Source organism: Rhinoraja longicauda, chromosome 8 (genome assembly GCF_053455715.1).
Source record: "Rhinoraja longicauda isolate Sanriku21f chromosome 8, sRhiLon1.1, whole genome shotgun sequence".
Classification (NCBI taxonomy): domain Eukaryota; kingdom Metazoa; phylum Chordata; class Chondrichthyes; order Rajiformes; family Arhynchobatidae; genus Rhinoraja; species Rhinoraja longicauda.
The window spans coordinates 74,874,666-74,891,267 of NC_135960.1; positions in this window are offsets into that span (position 1 = coordinate 74,874,666).

The window sequence follows — 16,602 nt, forward strand, 5'->3', positions numbered from 1 at the left end:
TTCCAGCCCGGACGAGAAGTCCTGGATGTGCGGTATGGGATAGCGGTCCGCCGTGGTGACGGCGCTAAGGCGCCGGTAATCTCCACATGGCCTCCACCCCCCAGATGCTTTGGAGACCATATGCAATGGAGAGGCCCACGGGCTGTTGGACCGACGGACAATGCCCATTTGTTCCGTCTTCTGAAATTCTTCCCGCGCCACCTTGAGTTTGTCCGGCGGCAACCTCCGGGCCCGCGCGAAAACGGGGGGGGGGGGGCTCGGTGGGAATGTGATGGACAATGCCGTGCCTTGCAGAAGGGGCGTCGAACCGCTGAACCAGCAGCTCCGGAAATTCAGCCAGTACCGCAGCATACGGGTCGGAGGCCGCGACGACGGCCTGGACAGTCGGGCTGGGCGGGGTGGCCGGCGGTGGAGCAGCGGGCTCATCGCTGCTAGCGGAGGGTCAAAGGCCTTTTCCTCGGACTAGCGAAAAGGCCCGGAGGAAATCTGCACCCAGGATCGCTTGACCGACTTCCGCGATGATAAACGTCCATTCGTACGTGCGGGTGCCTAAGGACAGAGACATTGCCCGTGTACCATACGTGCGAAAGGGGCTACTGTTAACTGCGATGAGGGTAGGCCCTTTCTTACCCGATCGTGCTTCAAGGTCGGTCGGCGGTACGATGCTGACTATGGCTCCCGTGTCGACCAAGAATTCTGTGTCCGTGAATCGATCTCGGACGTAGAGGCGTCTGTTCTGGCCAATCGCAACCGCCTCTATGCACGATCGGCTGAGGCATTTCCCGAGAAGGTGCAAGGCGAGCGGCAGTTGCGGGCTTCTCCACCCCATCTCAGATGATAATAGCACCAGCCGCGCTTGTGCAGATCCTTTTCGCGGGCTGGGTCCTTTTGGCGGGCTTTTGGAGAAATGGCGGGATTCGCGGCGCCATCTTGGTGCCACTGCGGGCTGCCCGATGGTGCCGAGACCCTGTTGATCGAACTATGTTTCTTTGCTTTGGACGCCATAAGCGCATCGGCTTTCTCCACGTATGCCACGGGGTCCTTAAAAGAACAATCCGTGAGCATAAGCCTAACGTCTTCTGTCAGTTGCTCTCGAAATGCCTGCTCGAACATGAGTCAATCCTTGTGCTCACCTGCCAGCGCCAGCATTTCAGCCATGAGGGCGGACGGCAGCCGATCTCCGAGATCCGGTAGATGCATCCTCTCAGCTTGATCATGCCTACTGAATCCGAAGGTTCGAAGCATGAGTACCTTCAGCGCCTCGTACTTGCCGTCTTCAGGAGGGGAAGTGATGAACTGCATCACCCGCGCAGACGTCTCAGGCGGTAGAGCGCTGACCAGGTAATAATACTTTGTCTCGTCCACCGATATGTTTCTTAGGTGGAACTGGGCTTCCGTATGGGCAAAGCAAAGGTGGGGTTGATGTGCCCAAAACGGAGGAAGATGAACGCTGACCGCGTTTAACTGCGGTACGCCGTGCGCTGCAGCCGCAGGAGGAGCACCTTGTTCATCCATGGTAGATGATCGGCTAGATCACGTCGGGGTCACCAATATGGCGAGTCTGGAAGCTTGTTCTTTGTTAAAGAAGTTTATTGTGGCAGCAATATTCGATTACAAAGTATAACAAACGGATTTACAGACAACCCTTAAATCAAACTGTTCGCTTCGAAGTTCTCTTCCCACTGACTGGTTTTGGGCGCCAAAACCGCCACCTGACCTAGCTGGCCAATCCGAGGGTTCGACTCTCAGGACCAATCCCTATGGTCGCTACAATAATAATACTTATGAATACTTATGAGTATAGAATATAATATATGGGGTCATAGAGTACATGAGAGCGAAGAGAGGCATCTAGTTATGAGAAACAGGATGAAGGTAGAAGTTGGAGTATGAAATTCAACTAACAACTTTCACACAGAACACAGTGAACTCGCAGCTGAAAGAAAAACAGGCTTCGTTATCTGATTAGAATGTTGGGTTTGTGCCGATATCTCTTCGCCTGCAGAAGAAGGAATCCCTCTGCAAGCCCAAGGACGGGTTCCAACCAAAATTATAATCGGACACGTATGCCTCAATTTTTGCAACTGATTAATGAGAGAACATATTAAAATCCTTTCTTATAATAATATGTGTTGATCATAAAGATCAACAAGGAAGGAACTGTGGAAGAAAATATTAATATCCTTTCTTACTTAATTTTGATTGGAATTGAACAAGGAAACGAAAAGGAGCTTGGATGTGATAATTGGCAACTCTCGTTGACCAGGTGCAGAAGAGGTTCGTGGGTTTCGGCAAAGTAAAATTAGACGTGTTACCTCTTCTCTAGGAATATGTTGAAGGGTGGATGGTAAATGTAAACATGAAATAGTAGACGGAGATAAGGAAGTTTGTTTCTCTCAGCAACGTGTGCAGTCGACCACCCGCGCCCCCCACCGCTAGTAGCATAGAAATGTTACTGTAAATAGGGGGCTTATGATTGGCTCGGAGAGGGGACGGTGGCGCGGTCCGCCTAAAGGGTGAGATAGAATAATGCCAAGACGCCGTTTTATTGTGTTTGACTTGTATTAACCATCTGTTGTTGAATAGGATGAACATAAACAAAAAGTATGTTGTGACGAATGAAATAATTGGTACCCATGTAGTAGATAGTATATTTTCGTAAAGTTGTATCTAACAAAAAACAAAATGTGCTTACTGCTCAGTATAACTATCGGCTATTTCTGCTGTGAAGTCAGAGAACTGGTGAGGAGTTTACTGCCGCCATCTCTCCATGATATTATGCAATAAAGTCTCTTGAAGCAAACCTGCGAAGTCTGTTGCCTTTCATTTTCCTTTAATTTCCCTCTAAATTAATTTCTTCCACGACACTGGTTCTTTCTTCATGACCCTTTGTTCAGCGTTCACACCCACCGCCGTGGTCAGGGACAAGCAGGGGCCAGGCTCCGCGGTTTCCCTCAACCGGTTCTGCAGCAGGCGAGCCAGGTGTGCTGTCGGGGGTGAGGGATCATCTTAGCACCGATGTCAGCTCTTTTCCAGCTTCCACCACGCACTAAAATCAGTCTGAAGAAGGGTCCCAACCAGAAACGTCACCTCCCAATGTCCCCAGACTTGCTGATGTACTTACTCCAGCACTTAGCGTCTATTTTTCCCAAGACATAGTAAATCAATTTTGTTTGATATGTTCTTCATAACGGTAATTTGACAATGCATAAGCAATAATAAATATATTTTCTGTAAATCAAAATCCCAACTCTTGAGAATTTGTACACACGTTATTTTCCCTAGTGTGTCAAAACATCAAATTCTTCTTAAAGCAAACTTTTCTACAGTTTTGCTGAACTGGAAACGGATTCATTTTAAAATGCAGGATTTGACTGGCAGTGGAAGCTATAGAGCATTTAAAAACATCACAGCCAAACGAACATGCACGATAGTTCGGCTTCAGCATGTATATAGAAACAAGCACAGGTTTTCAGTGCATGCTGTTGCCAGTGTGGGTCGGCTTTACTTCACAAAAGTCTCACACATATTCACGAGACTGCTAAAATATAGAATATATCACAAAACACAAATCATACCATTCTAGTACTCAGTTCTTAAAGTTACAGTTACCATTACATGCACTGCACTGCTCTCCCCTTAGAAAGTAAACTAACTTGTAAATTAGACAAACAAGAATAATTTTAGAAATGCAATCTGACGACTGGTTAACGCACTCTTTCTGATCGCCTGAGTAGTTTTGGGGAAGTGTCAGGTTGTGGTTCTAAAGGAAAGTCAAGTTCAGGATCATTTATCTTTGTCTCTATTTTCTTTGGAGATTCTGATTTTACATCTGAACTTGGAATAATACCAAAGTCTGACAGATCTACTTCTTCGTCTTTGCTTTGCTCTTGTACCGGTTCATCCCTTGTTGGGATCATGTGGTTTATGTGCACACTTCTAACACGTCCTCCAATTTCTTCCAAGTACCTCCTAGTACCACACATTTCAACTACTGTTCCCACCTCCCATTTGTCTGCTTTGTAAGGGGGGCTGAGAACACAAACCTGAACAAGGGCATTGACCCTACGTTCTTTTTTGACTTCCACTATAATGACGTTTCTGATCAGATTTTTTTGCATTCAACCTTCGGAGATAGGTTAGGTAGAACCGAACAGTCTAGTTCTACGCCTTCTTTTCATGAGTTCAGCTGACATATACCATGTGGTAGATTGTGGCGTGTTACGATATTTCAGTAAGAAACTAGCTAGCCGCTGTGACATACTGAATTTTGAATCCCCTTCAAGAACTTGTTGCTTGAGTGCAGCATTGACATTCCTATCCTGACAGCTGCGCCGTTAGATGCCGGATGATAAGTTGATAACATTTAGCTCCATGAAAGTTTGGAACAGTGCAGCATGAAATTGGGGGCCATGGTCAGAGACAAGCTCTTCAGGTAATCCATGACGCGCAAAGATAGAAACATAGAAAATAGGTGCAGGAGTAGGCCATTCGGCCCTTCGAGCCTGCACCGCCATTCAATATGATCATGGCTGATCATCCAACTCAGTATCCCGTACCTCCCTTCTCTCCATATCCCCTGATCCCTTTAGCCACAAGGGACACATCTAACTCCCTCTTAAATATAGCCAATGAACTGGCCTTAACTACCTTCTGTGGCAGAGAATTCCACAGATTCACCACTCTGTGTGAAAAAAAACTTTCTCATCTCGGTCCTAAAAGACTTCCCCCTTATCCTTAAACTGTGACCCCTTGTTCTGGACTTCCCCAATAACGGGAACAATCTTCCTGCATATAGCCTGTCCAACCCCTTAAGAATTTTGTAAGTTTCTATAAGATCCCCCCTCAATCTTCTAAATTCCAGCGAGTACAAGCCGAGTCTATCCAGTCTTTCTTCATATGAAAGTCCTGCCATCCCAGGAATCAATCTGGTGAACCTTCTCTGTACTCCCTCTATGGGAAGAATGTCTTTCGTCAGATTAGGAGACCAAAACTGTACGTAATACTCCAGATGTGGTCTCACTAATGCCCTGTACAACTTCAGCAGAACCTTCCTGCTCCTATACTCAAATCCCCTCGCTGTGAATGCCAACATACCATTCGTTTTCTTCACTGCCTGCTGCACCTGCATGCCTACATTCACAGATAGACCACAATGCATCTATTGTTCTTTCTGTTGTTGTGTTTGTACCCATATATACAACCTTGATCCACTTTGAGTGGCAATCTACCAAACCAAGAAAATTATTATTCCGTGTTCACGAAAATCCACATGAACCCTCTGAAAAGGTATAGTAGGCCAAGATCATGTTTGCAAAGGGGTTTGGGCAGACCTGCTTCTACAACTCTGACAGGTACTACATTTGCTTGCCATTGCTTCCATGTCATTGTCCAATCCTGGCCAATACATGCAACCTCTAGCTGAGGACTTCATTCCCACAATACGTGTGTGTTCAATATGGGGTTCTATAAGTAATCTTTGTCTTAAGGAATTGGGTACTACTACTCTGTGACCCGATTTAATACACCCTTGCTCAATTGACAGTTCATGTCGTCTATTGTGATCAGTTTTTAGTTCATTAGTACATGGTTTTATTTCTGACCATTCACACAAAGTTCAAGGTTCAAGGTTTCAAGGTCAGTTTATTGTCATATTGTCATATGTACCAGTTAAGGTACAGTGAAATTCGAATTACCATACAGCCATACTAAACAAAAAGCAACAAGACACACATCTACATAAAGGTTAACATAAACATAAGTTAACATAACGTTTGTTCATAGACATGTTTTAGCACTGTGTCCTTTTGAGTTTCAGCAGCAATTTCAGCTGCTGTGACTGGAAAGTCATAGTCCACTGCTTCTGTGATGTAGATAGCACCTTCAGTGCCCACATCTGATTCCTCATGAGGAAAACGCGACAATGCATCAGCGATAGCATTTTCTTTTGAGCTGTAGTTATACTGTGACAGGAGAACTGCCCATCGCTGCATCATCGAGGCTGCCATTGCATGTATTGCTGACCGAGGACCAAGAATAAGTGTGCGTGCTGCAAATACTCTTGGCTTTTCTTGTCCATGTTCCATTTCATGTGAAACTACAGCTCCTACCCTTCAACTAGGTGCATCACAAGCTAACTTTAACTCACGATTTGTATCGTAGTAAACAGGTAATGCATCACTGGTCAAGTTCTTCTTACATGCATCATAAGCATTTTGTTGCTCTTTGGACCATTGCCATTTTTTATCCTTGTTCAACAACTTGTGAAGAGGAGCTAGCTTTGTTGCTCACTCAGGTAAGAAGCATGAATAATACTGTACCATACCCAGGAAGGAGCGGAGTTGAGACACATTCTGTGGTGTTGGTGCATTTGCTGCAGCTTCAATCTTTTCCTTCGCTGGTTGTAGTCCATGTTGATCCGCTTTCAAACCAAGATACACTACTTCGGTCTGTAAGAATGCACATTTGCTTCCTTTCAACTTTATATTGTGATCATCAAGCAGTTTCAACATTTCACTGAGTATCTCCAGATTCTCCTCCTCAGTAACAGTTGCAATCAGCAAGTCATCTTGATTGCTAAAACAATGTCATGCCCTTGCGGAATTTTGTCCATTGTAGCTTGGAAATTTTTTGGTGCTGACTTCACACCAAAGGGTGATTTTGTGAGGAATACAGCCCGATGTGTGTGTTTATCTTGAGGTACAGCTGGCTCTTACAATCAACATTTAGCTGAGCATATGCATGTGACAGATCTAGCTTAGAAAATACCTTGGAACCAGCAAGTTCAGCGTATAAATCTTGTGAGGTTGGTATTGGATACTGTTCATCATCTACTGCCTGGTTGATGGCCACATTGTAGTCTCCACACAATCTCACTATGTTGTCCCCTTTCGGAACCGTTACTGTTGGAGTAGCCCAGTCACTGCGATCTGTTTTAACCAGTACACCATTTTGTTCCAACTGTTTGATTTCAGCTTCCACTTTACTTTTCAGCGAATATGGTACTGGTCGTCGTCTACCGTAGACAGGTTCCACATCCGGTCGAATCCTGATTTGTGCTTGCTCACCCTTTATTCCAATCGTAGCTGTCATTGAACACAGCATGATGTTTCTGCAACATCTGATCCAGTTGTGTTTGTGCTTCGACTTGGAATACAGATTTCCAGTTCAGTTTCAGTAAGCAGTGCCATTTTTTTTCTATCAATGTTGGCCTATTGCCATAACTTGCGACAACTATTGGCTACTTCAAATTCTTGCCTTTGTGTTGTACATCACAAACTATCTCTCGACATACCTCCAATACTTCTCCAGGGTACATTTTCCGCTGAACGTTTGTTTCTGTGATAGGTATATTGCTAAACTTGGATTCATATGTGCCTTTGCTTATAATTGTGCAATCAGCAGCGGAATCAATACACATAGTAATCTAATGATTGTTCACTTTGACCTTTGTCTGAAAGTCGTCCTTTCCAGACCACTGTTCTTAGTATAGATGCCGTACAGCCCAAGTTCATTACTCTCTGCATGTTCTACGAGGTTGTGAATCCCACGCATTTGCTTTTGTCGAGCCTTTTGTTTTGCTTTATCCTGGGATGGTGCTCTACATGCTGATGCAATATGGCATTTCTTTTGACGGTTGAGCACAGAGTCTTTGAACTGCCACTTATTTGCTGTGTGTTGATCATAGCTTTGATAGCACACATTGCGATTTTCCCAGAAGTTTGCTGTGAAGGCATTTTCCCTGTCTTGTCATGCTTGTGTTTTGGAACTTCCTTTTGACTGTTGACTGTGCCAGCATGTGGTTGAAACTCATGTGCAATTTGACATGCCATCTCCATGGCCAAAGCACTTCCTCCAAACCAGAGGCGTAGCTATGGGCACTCGCATGGGCCCTAGCTATGCCTGCCTCTTTGTCGTGTACGTCGAACAATCCCTGTTCCGGGCATACATCGGCCCCATCCCCGAACTCTACCGCCGCTACATCGATGACTGCATTGGTGCTACTTCTTGCACCCATGCAGAACTCACTGACTTCATACACTTCACTTCCAATTTCCATCCTGCCCTTAAATATACCTGGACTATCTCTGACATCTCCCTCCTGTTTCTGGACCTCACCATCCCCATCACAGGAGACAGACTAGTGACTGACATCTACTATAAACCCACTGACTCGCACAGCTATCTGGACTACAATTCTTCCCACCTGGTCCCCTGCCAAAAGTCTATCCCCTACTCCTAATTCCTCCATCTACGCCACATCTGCGCCCGGGATGAGGTGTTTCACACTAGGGCGGCAGAGATGTCCTAATTCTTCAGGAAACGTGGCTTCCCCTCTTCCATTATAGATGAGGCTCTCACTAGGGTCACTTCTACATCCCGCAGCTCCGCTTTTGCTCCCCCTCCATCCACTCGCAACAAAGACAGAATCCCCCTCGTTCTCACCTTCCACCCCACCAGCTAAGCGGATCCAACAAATCATCCACCAACACTTCCGTCTCCTACAATGGGACCCAACCACTGGCCATATCTTCCCAACCCCTCCCCTCTCTGCGTTCCGCAGAGACCGTTCCCTCCGTAACTCCCTAGTCCACTCGTCCCTTCCTACCCAAACCACCCCAACCCCGGGCACTTTCCCCTGCAACCGCACAAGATGCAACACCTGTCCCTTTACCTCCCCCCTCAACTCCATCCAAGGACTCAAACAGTCTTTCCCGGTGAGCCAAAGATTCACCTGCACCTCCTTCAACCACATCTATTGCATCCGCTGCTCTAGATGTCAATTTATTTACATCGGCGAAACGAAGCGCAGGCTCGGCGATCGGTTCGCTCAACACCTGCGCTCGGTCTGTATTGACCAACCTGATCTCCCGGAGGCCCAGCACTTCAACTCCCGCTCCCATTCCCAGTCTGACCTTTCTGTCATGGGCCTCCTCCAGTGCCATAGTGAGGCCCACCGGAAATTGGAGGAACAGCACCTCATATTTCGCCTGGGCAGCTTGCAGCCCAGTGGTATGAACATCGATTTCTCCAACTTTAGATAGTTCCTCTGACCCTCTATCCCCTCCTCCTTCCCAGATCTCCCTCTATCTTCCTGTCTCCACCTATATCCTTCCTTTGTCCCGCCCCCCTGACCTCAGTCTGAAGCAGGGTTTCAACCCGAAACGTCACCAATTCCTTCTCTCCTGAGATGCTGCCTGAACTGTTGAGTTACTCCAGCATTTTGTGAATAAATACCATGCATAGAAGGATCTGTGGCCTATCGTGCCCAGTTCGCAAACAACTGCGACACAGCTTCGTATTTGCTGTTTAAAATGTTAAACAATACTGCATATTGCAAAACAGTCCTGCATTGTATTTAAAAGTTGAGTTCACAAACTCGAAGATCCTCGCCGCCATTGTAAGATATTACGGCTTCAGCATGTAGATAGAAACAAGCACAGGTTTTCAGTATACGTTGTTCCTAGTGCGGGTCGTCTTTATTTCACGAAAGTACACTGTGCACACTCACACATATTTACGAGACTGATAAGATATAGAATATATCACATGGCACAAATCATACCATGTGCAGATGCCTGTTTAAATCGAAAGTAGACAAAAAAAATGCTGGAGTAACTCAACGGGACAGGCAGCATCTCCGGAGATAAGGAATAGGAGACGTTTCGGGTCGAGACCCTTCTTCAGACTTCCCCAGGAACGTGCGGCTGGTGAGCGGCTGCCACTGAGACTTTAGGGAGCCGGCGGTCGAGCAAAGCTCAGCTTCTATGTCCGGGCACCCACTGACACAGTAAGACTACCATCCACTCACAGGCGAGGTTGTGGAATCCTGTAGCATCTACATACCTCCTGTGTTCATAGATCCGGACACAGGGTTGGATTTGCACCAAGCAGCTACCCGCCCAACGGTCTTCAGTTGACCGTTGTAAAGAGTAGGTGAACATGAGGAACCTGTGGACATACAGGTGATGGGGCTTTGGCGCCGCATATCCATCATGGGGGACAGTGCGATCCTGTGGACACACAGCTGGCGGATACACACTGGTGGACATGAGGACAATGTGGACACTCGGCTGGTGGAGCTGCTCACTCCGACCTGCATGAGATCACCAATTATGAGGTGTTTGCGCAGTAATCAACCAGAATCAGAATCAACCAGGGTCAGGTGGACCGCGACCTCACGTCGTTAGGGAGACCGTGAGTCTAGCCCCACGTCACGCCGTCAGGTGGATCGGGAGCCCCGCGATGATGGCAGTGTAACGGTCGGAGAGCGAGGGAACGCCCGAGAGGACGGAGGATGGAGCGGGGAGAGAGGGGGTGATGGGCAGAGACACAGGTGGGGCCGGGTGGCACAAGGTGGGGGAGAGAAGGGGAAGGTAAGAAGGTTGGGGAGGGGTGTGTGGGGTGAGACGGCGGTGGGTGGAGGTGAGGGATGGGGGAGGTGGGGTGATAGGGGGTAGAGTGGGATGGGGGGATGGCCAGCGAGGGGTGTAGGCAGGGTGGGGGCGAGGACATGGGGCTGGAGGGGAGGGTGGTCTAGGGCAGGGGCAGCTGGGAGGTGGCAGAGGAGAGAGCATGGGTTATGGGAGTCGGGGGAAGGGTGGGGACGGGGCAGGCGGATGGGCACAGGATCTGGGGAAGGGGGCAGAGGGAACGGTGAGGGTTTAGGCGCAGAGGGGGGTGGTCATTTGAACTGGGGAGGGGGAAATAGGCAGGAGGGAGACACGGAGCGGGTTGGAGCTGGGAGCTGGGCCAGTGCAGAGGTTGCAGACAGTCCATGAGGTAATCTGTGTCTGCGGCGTCCTGTCTCGGTGTACAAGTCATTGGGGAGACCACTCCTACTGTGATCTGTACAGTTCTGGTAATCCTGCTACAGTATGCTGGAAAAGATGCAACATAGATCGATTGATTACCTGGACTGGAGGGTTTGAGTGAGAAGGATAGGCTGGATAGGCTGGGGTTGATGCAGGTTTATAAAATCACAAGAGCATAGATCGGGTGAAGGGCACATTTTTCCAAGGTAGAGGGTCTGAAACTAGGGTCTATAGGTTTAATGTGAGAGGGGAAAAATGTAAGAGGGCTTGTGCTGCATGACACTTTGTATTCCAACATCCATTCAAGTTCTAGTAGTCAGATTTTATTTCCCTGTTGCGCCCCTGACTGATGTCGCATTTGTTTCAGGAAGCGGTTAGAGCGAGAACAATGGGCTCTACATGTCAGAGACAGACGCAAGGTCTGGTGTAAGGCCACAGGGGACATTTGAGCAACATACACAAGGGAGGCTGAGATGAGAGAGGGAGCTGGGACTGGAAGATGGGTGTGTGTTTTTCTTGCTTACTTCTCATTAAGATCTCACCACTCTCAAGATGGCCGCGCCATTGTGTTTGGCTGCCTGTCGTCGTCGCTCACCTAGAGATCCTAGTGTTCTTCGAGCCACTTTGGTTTACGACCGCCGAACCCTCCTGTTGATCCGACCCACCGTCGTCGACTTCTTCCGTCCAGGTACCGGACAAAGTTTCTTCCAGCGATCGCTCCTCGATCAACTCCCGGTAGATGTGCGGGCCCAGCCTTACATCCACCGCCGCACGCACCGCGCTAGGAGGCGGGGTAAACGCGCGGGAACATTCGAAAATTAGAAAACCTCGCCCGCGCTCATCCAACAGCGGCCTACCTCGCCCAGCGCTGCGAAGTCGGACCTGGTCGACCCTACAGCTCCATCCACCGGCGCTCCCTCGAGCTCAGGTATGCCGCTCTTCGACCGATCATCCCGGTCCTTGGACTGCCGGCCCGTGGGCTCCCAGCAAGGCCATCTGTGAAGCGCAGCGGCGTGGTCTACCTGAACCTCCGCCCGCTGGCATGGGAGCCGCTACCGGACCGAAGCTCACCTGCTGTCCCTGCTGTCCCTGCTAAAGTGGCCCTGATCAACGCAAGATCCCTACAGAACAAGACCTTCATCCTCAACGACTTCTTCATCACCCGTGGATTGGACTTCTTACTGCTCACAGAATCTTGGCTTAACCCTGGTGAGCTTGCTCCACTCGTGGAACTCTGTCCTGATAACTGTAACTTCTTCACCTCGCCTAGGCTCTCCGGATGCGGTGGGGGCTTAGCCACTGTGTTTAAGAAACATTTCAACTGCCGCCTCCTGAACGCTGATCATTTCTCCAGTTTCGAGGTGCAACTAATTAAAGTAGGCCTAGCCTATCCCCTCTTAATTGTTCTTGTGTATCGCCCACCAAAAATGCATAACGACTTCATCACCCAATTTGCTGATCTGATTTCTAGCATTTTGCCCAAATTTGACCGGATCATGATTCTTGGTGACTTTAATATTCATGTTTGCTGTCCCACTAAGCCTCTTGTGATTGAATTTATGCACCTGGTTGAGTCCTTCAATCTGACTCTTCACACCACGGGACCCACTCACAAGTTAGGCCATACACTCGACCTAGTGTTATCGTCCGGATTCCCAATCAACAACATCGAAACTACTGAAGCCTGTCTATCGGACCACAGCGCTATCATTTTTGCCGCATCTCTGCCTTTATCTCCCGCAAAATCTCATCTCTCTGTTCGCTACTCCCGCGACATAAATTCAATAGTCAATAGTCAATAGTCGTTTATTTGTTACATACACATAAATGTGTAGTAAAATGAAACATTACCCGCAGTTGAACAATAAGACCAATAAGAATAATCAATAAAAATGCAATAACACATACAATCACAACTAACACCAAACAAAAAGAAACATCCATCACAGTGAGTCTCCTCCAGTCCCTCCATTCTCCGAGGCTCTCACAGCTGCCCCCAACATCTGCACTATTGAGGCCTCTCCCCCCCATCTCAGCACTGAGGATCTCGCCTCTTTATTTAATATCACTTGCTCTTCCATCCTGGATTCTATCGCTCCCCTTAAAATGAAAAAGCCTAAGCCCAAAGGTCGGCCGTGGCTCAATTATTCCACCAAAGCCCTAAGAAGGGAGTGCAGAAAATCAGAAAGGAGGTGGAAATGTGACAAGCTTCAAATTTCCTTCGAAATTCTGTGAAACAATCTTTTCAAATGCCAGGAAGCAGTAAAGTCTGCTAGAGCACAATACTTCTCCGACCTTATTTCCAAAAACTCTCATAACTCCAAGGTCCTATTTAGAACAATTACCTCTGTCATATGTCCCGCCCCCAGTACCAGCTTAGTTGGGTCCCCTGCTAAGTGCGAAGAATTCGCTAAATTTTTCACCAACAAAGTTGAGAACATTAGAATGAACATTTCCCCTCCCACCCGTGACCTAGCTGTCTCACTAGTCTGTTCATCTAAATTGGACTGCTTCCAACCCGTCACTCTATCCTCCCTTGCAAAGCTTGTCTCCGCTATGAAACCTGCAACCTGCCCCCTTGATCCTGCCCCCACTGCCCTTCTGAAGGATGTCATTGCAATAGCCGGTCCCAGCATCCTCTCTATTATCAACAGTTCTCTGGCCACTGGCACTGTTCCAACCAGTTTCAAGCACGCGGTGGTCCAGCCCCTACTGAAAAAACCTAACCTAGACCCCACCTTGCCTAGCAACTACAGACCCATTTCCAAACTGCCATTCCTGTCAAAAGTCCTTGAAAAGGCAATCCTAAACCAATTAGTGCCCTACCTGCACCAAAACACCATCCTGGAAAGTTTCCAGTCAGGTTTCAGAACCCACCACAGCACAGAGTCTGCCTTGTTGAAGGTACACAACGACCTGCTTCTCGCCATCGACACCGGCGAATGTGCAATCCTGCTCCTTCTCGACCTCAGCGCAGCGTTCGATACAGTGGACCACACCATCCTTATTGACCGTCTCCGGTACGCGGTTGGCATTGATGGCACTGCCCTGAGCTGGTTCGCTTCGTACCTCAAAGATAGGAGTTTCGCCATCAACATAGGCAGTTATTCCTCTGCTCCAGCTAGCCTCTCCTGCGGAGTTCCACAAGGCTCCATCCTAGGCCCCATTCTCTTCTCTCTATACATGCTCCCCCTTGGCCAAAGCATTCAAAGGCACGGCATTTCTTTCCACTGCTATGCCGATGACACTGAGCTTTACCTCCCCCTGAAACCCAACAACCAGTCAAATTTAAACAGCCTCTTACACTGCCTTGAGGACATAAAATGTTGGATGGCACAGAACTTCCTCCAATTAAATGAGAGCAAGTCTGAGGTCATCCTATTCGCCCCCCCCCCCCCCCCCCCCCCCCCCCGACTCCATCAAATTGATAACAGGCAGTCTTGGAAGTCTATCCTGCCTAGTCAAACCGCATGTCAAAAACCTCGGCATGATATTTGACTCTGCATTAAAATTTGATAAGCAAGTCAACGCTGTGGTAAAAGCCAGCTTCTTCCAACTTCGAACCATAGCTAAAATCAAACCTTTCCTCCAATTCGACGACACAGAAAAAATCATTCACGCTTTCATTTCCTCCCGCCTAGACTACTGCAACTCCCTATACACTGGGATCAGCCAATCTTCCCTGTCCCGCCTGCAACTGGTCCAAAACGCCGCAGCGAGACTCCTGACGGGTACCCGTAAAAGGGACCACATCACCCCGATTCTGGCCTCTCTCCACTGGCTCCCTGTACGGTACAGAATCAACTTCAAGCTCCTCCTATTCACGTATAAAGCCCTAAATGGACACTCCCCTCCCTACATCAAAAATCTTCTAACCCCCCTCTCTAACTCCAGGTCCCTCAGGTCGGCCGACTTGGGGCTACTCACTATCCCGCGGTCTAGGCTTAAGCTCAGGGGTGACAGCGCTTTTGCGGTTGCAGCTCCTAAACTGTGGAACAGCATCCCTCTCCCCATCAGAACTGCCCCCTCCATCGACTCCTTTAAGTCCAGGCTCAAAACCTATTGCTACTCCCTAGCGTTTGAGGCTCATTGAGGAGGCGCTGTGAACTGTTTGCGTGCTACTGTATGTTTCTTTTTTTCCCCCATTGGAACCTAATCAGATGTACAGCACTTTGGTCAACGTGGGTTGTTTTTAAATGTGCTATACAAATAAAATTGACTTGACTTGACTTGACTTGACTTGACCTCATTTATCTCCTTGAATTTAGATCATCCGGACATGGCAGATTAGACCCTCTGCCCAAGAATCACCTCCCAAAGCACTCTACCCTTTTAACATGAAAGGGACAGAAGTGAGAGTAGGCCTCCTGTGTCCTCAAACCTGCCCCATAATTTAATGTGACCAGAGCCACTTTATGCCACACCTCAACTCCTCTCCTGTGCCAACTGCACATAGCTTTGCATTCCCCGATCTTTGAAAAACTGATCTGTGACCTCTATCATCAACAATCTAACGTCCAGGGTAGAGAATTCCAGCGTCACCATGCTCTCCCTAAATGTGACTGAACAATTGTGGTGTAATTACCATAATTTGCTAATTCACTTACAAATGTAACTACACTGTCATCCAGAATGTTAATATAGATAACAAACAACAGTGGACACAGCACTGACCTCTGCATCGCTCTACTGGTCACGGGCCTCCAATGAGAAAAACAGTGCTCCAAAACTAACCATTGACTCTTTTATCCAAGCTAACCTTGAATCGAATTGTCTAGCTTGCCTTTGATTTCATGTGATGTCACCTTCCACACTAGCTGTCCATATGGTGACTTGTCAATGGTGTTCTGAAGTCCATATAAACTGCCCTGCTCACTGCTCTGCCTTCACCTTCGAAATAAACTTGTCAGGTTAGTGAGATAGGAGTTCCTGTGGACAAAGCACTGCTGACTATCTCTAATCAGACATAGTGTCCTACAGCACGGAAACAGGCACTTCTGCCCAACTTGTCCATACAGAACAGATTTCCTATCGAAGTTAGTCCCACCTGTCTGTAAATGGCCCATATCCCTCTAAACCTTTCGTTCACCAGATTGATCCCTGGGATGGCGGGACTTTCATATGAAGAAAGACTGGATAGATTTGGCTTGTACACGCTGGAATTTAGAAGACTGAGGGGGAATCTTATAGAAACATATAAAATTCTTAAGGGGTTGGAGAGGCTAGATGCGGAAAGATTGTTCCCGATGTTGGGGAGTCCAGAACCAGGGGTCACAGCTTAAGGATAAGGGGGAAGTCTTTTAGAACCTAGATGAGAAAACATTTCTTCACACAGAGAATGGTGAGTCTGTGGAATTCTCTGCCACAGAAGATAGTTGAGGTCAGTTCATTGGCTATATTTAAGAGGGAGTTAGGTGTGGCCCTTGTGGCTAAAGGGATCAGGGGGTATGGAGAGAAGGCAGGTACAGGTTACTGAGCTGGATGATCAGCCATAATCATATTGAATAGCGGTGCAGGCTCGAAGGGCCGAATGGCCTACTCCTGCACCTATTTTCTATGTTTCTATGTTTCTATGTATCAAAGTAACTGTCCAAATGTGTTACAGTACCTGCCTTAACTACCTCCTCTGGCAGCTTGTTCTATTTACCCAACACCTGTGAGAAAATGCTGCCCTCGTTTTTCCATTAAGTATTTTCCCCTCACATTAAACTTAAGTCCTCTGGTTCTTATTTCCCTACACAGGTTAAACGTTCACAAGTTACACGAGTAGAATTAGGCCATTCGGCCC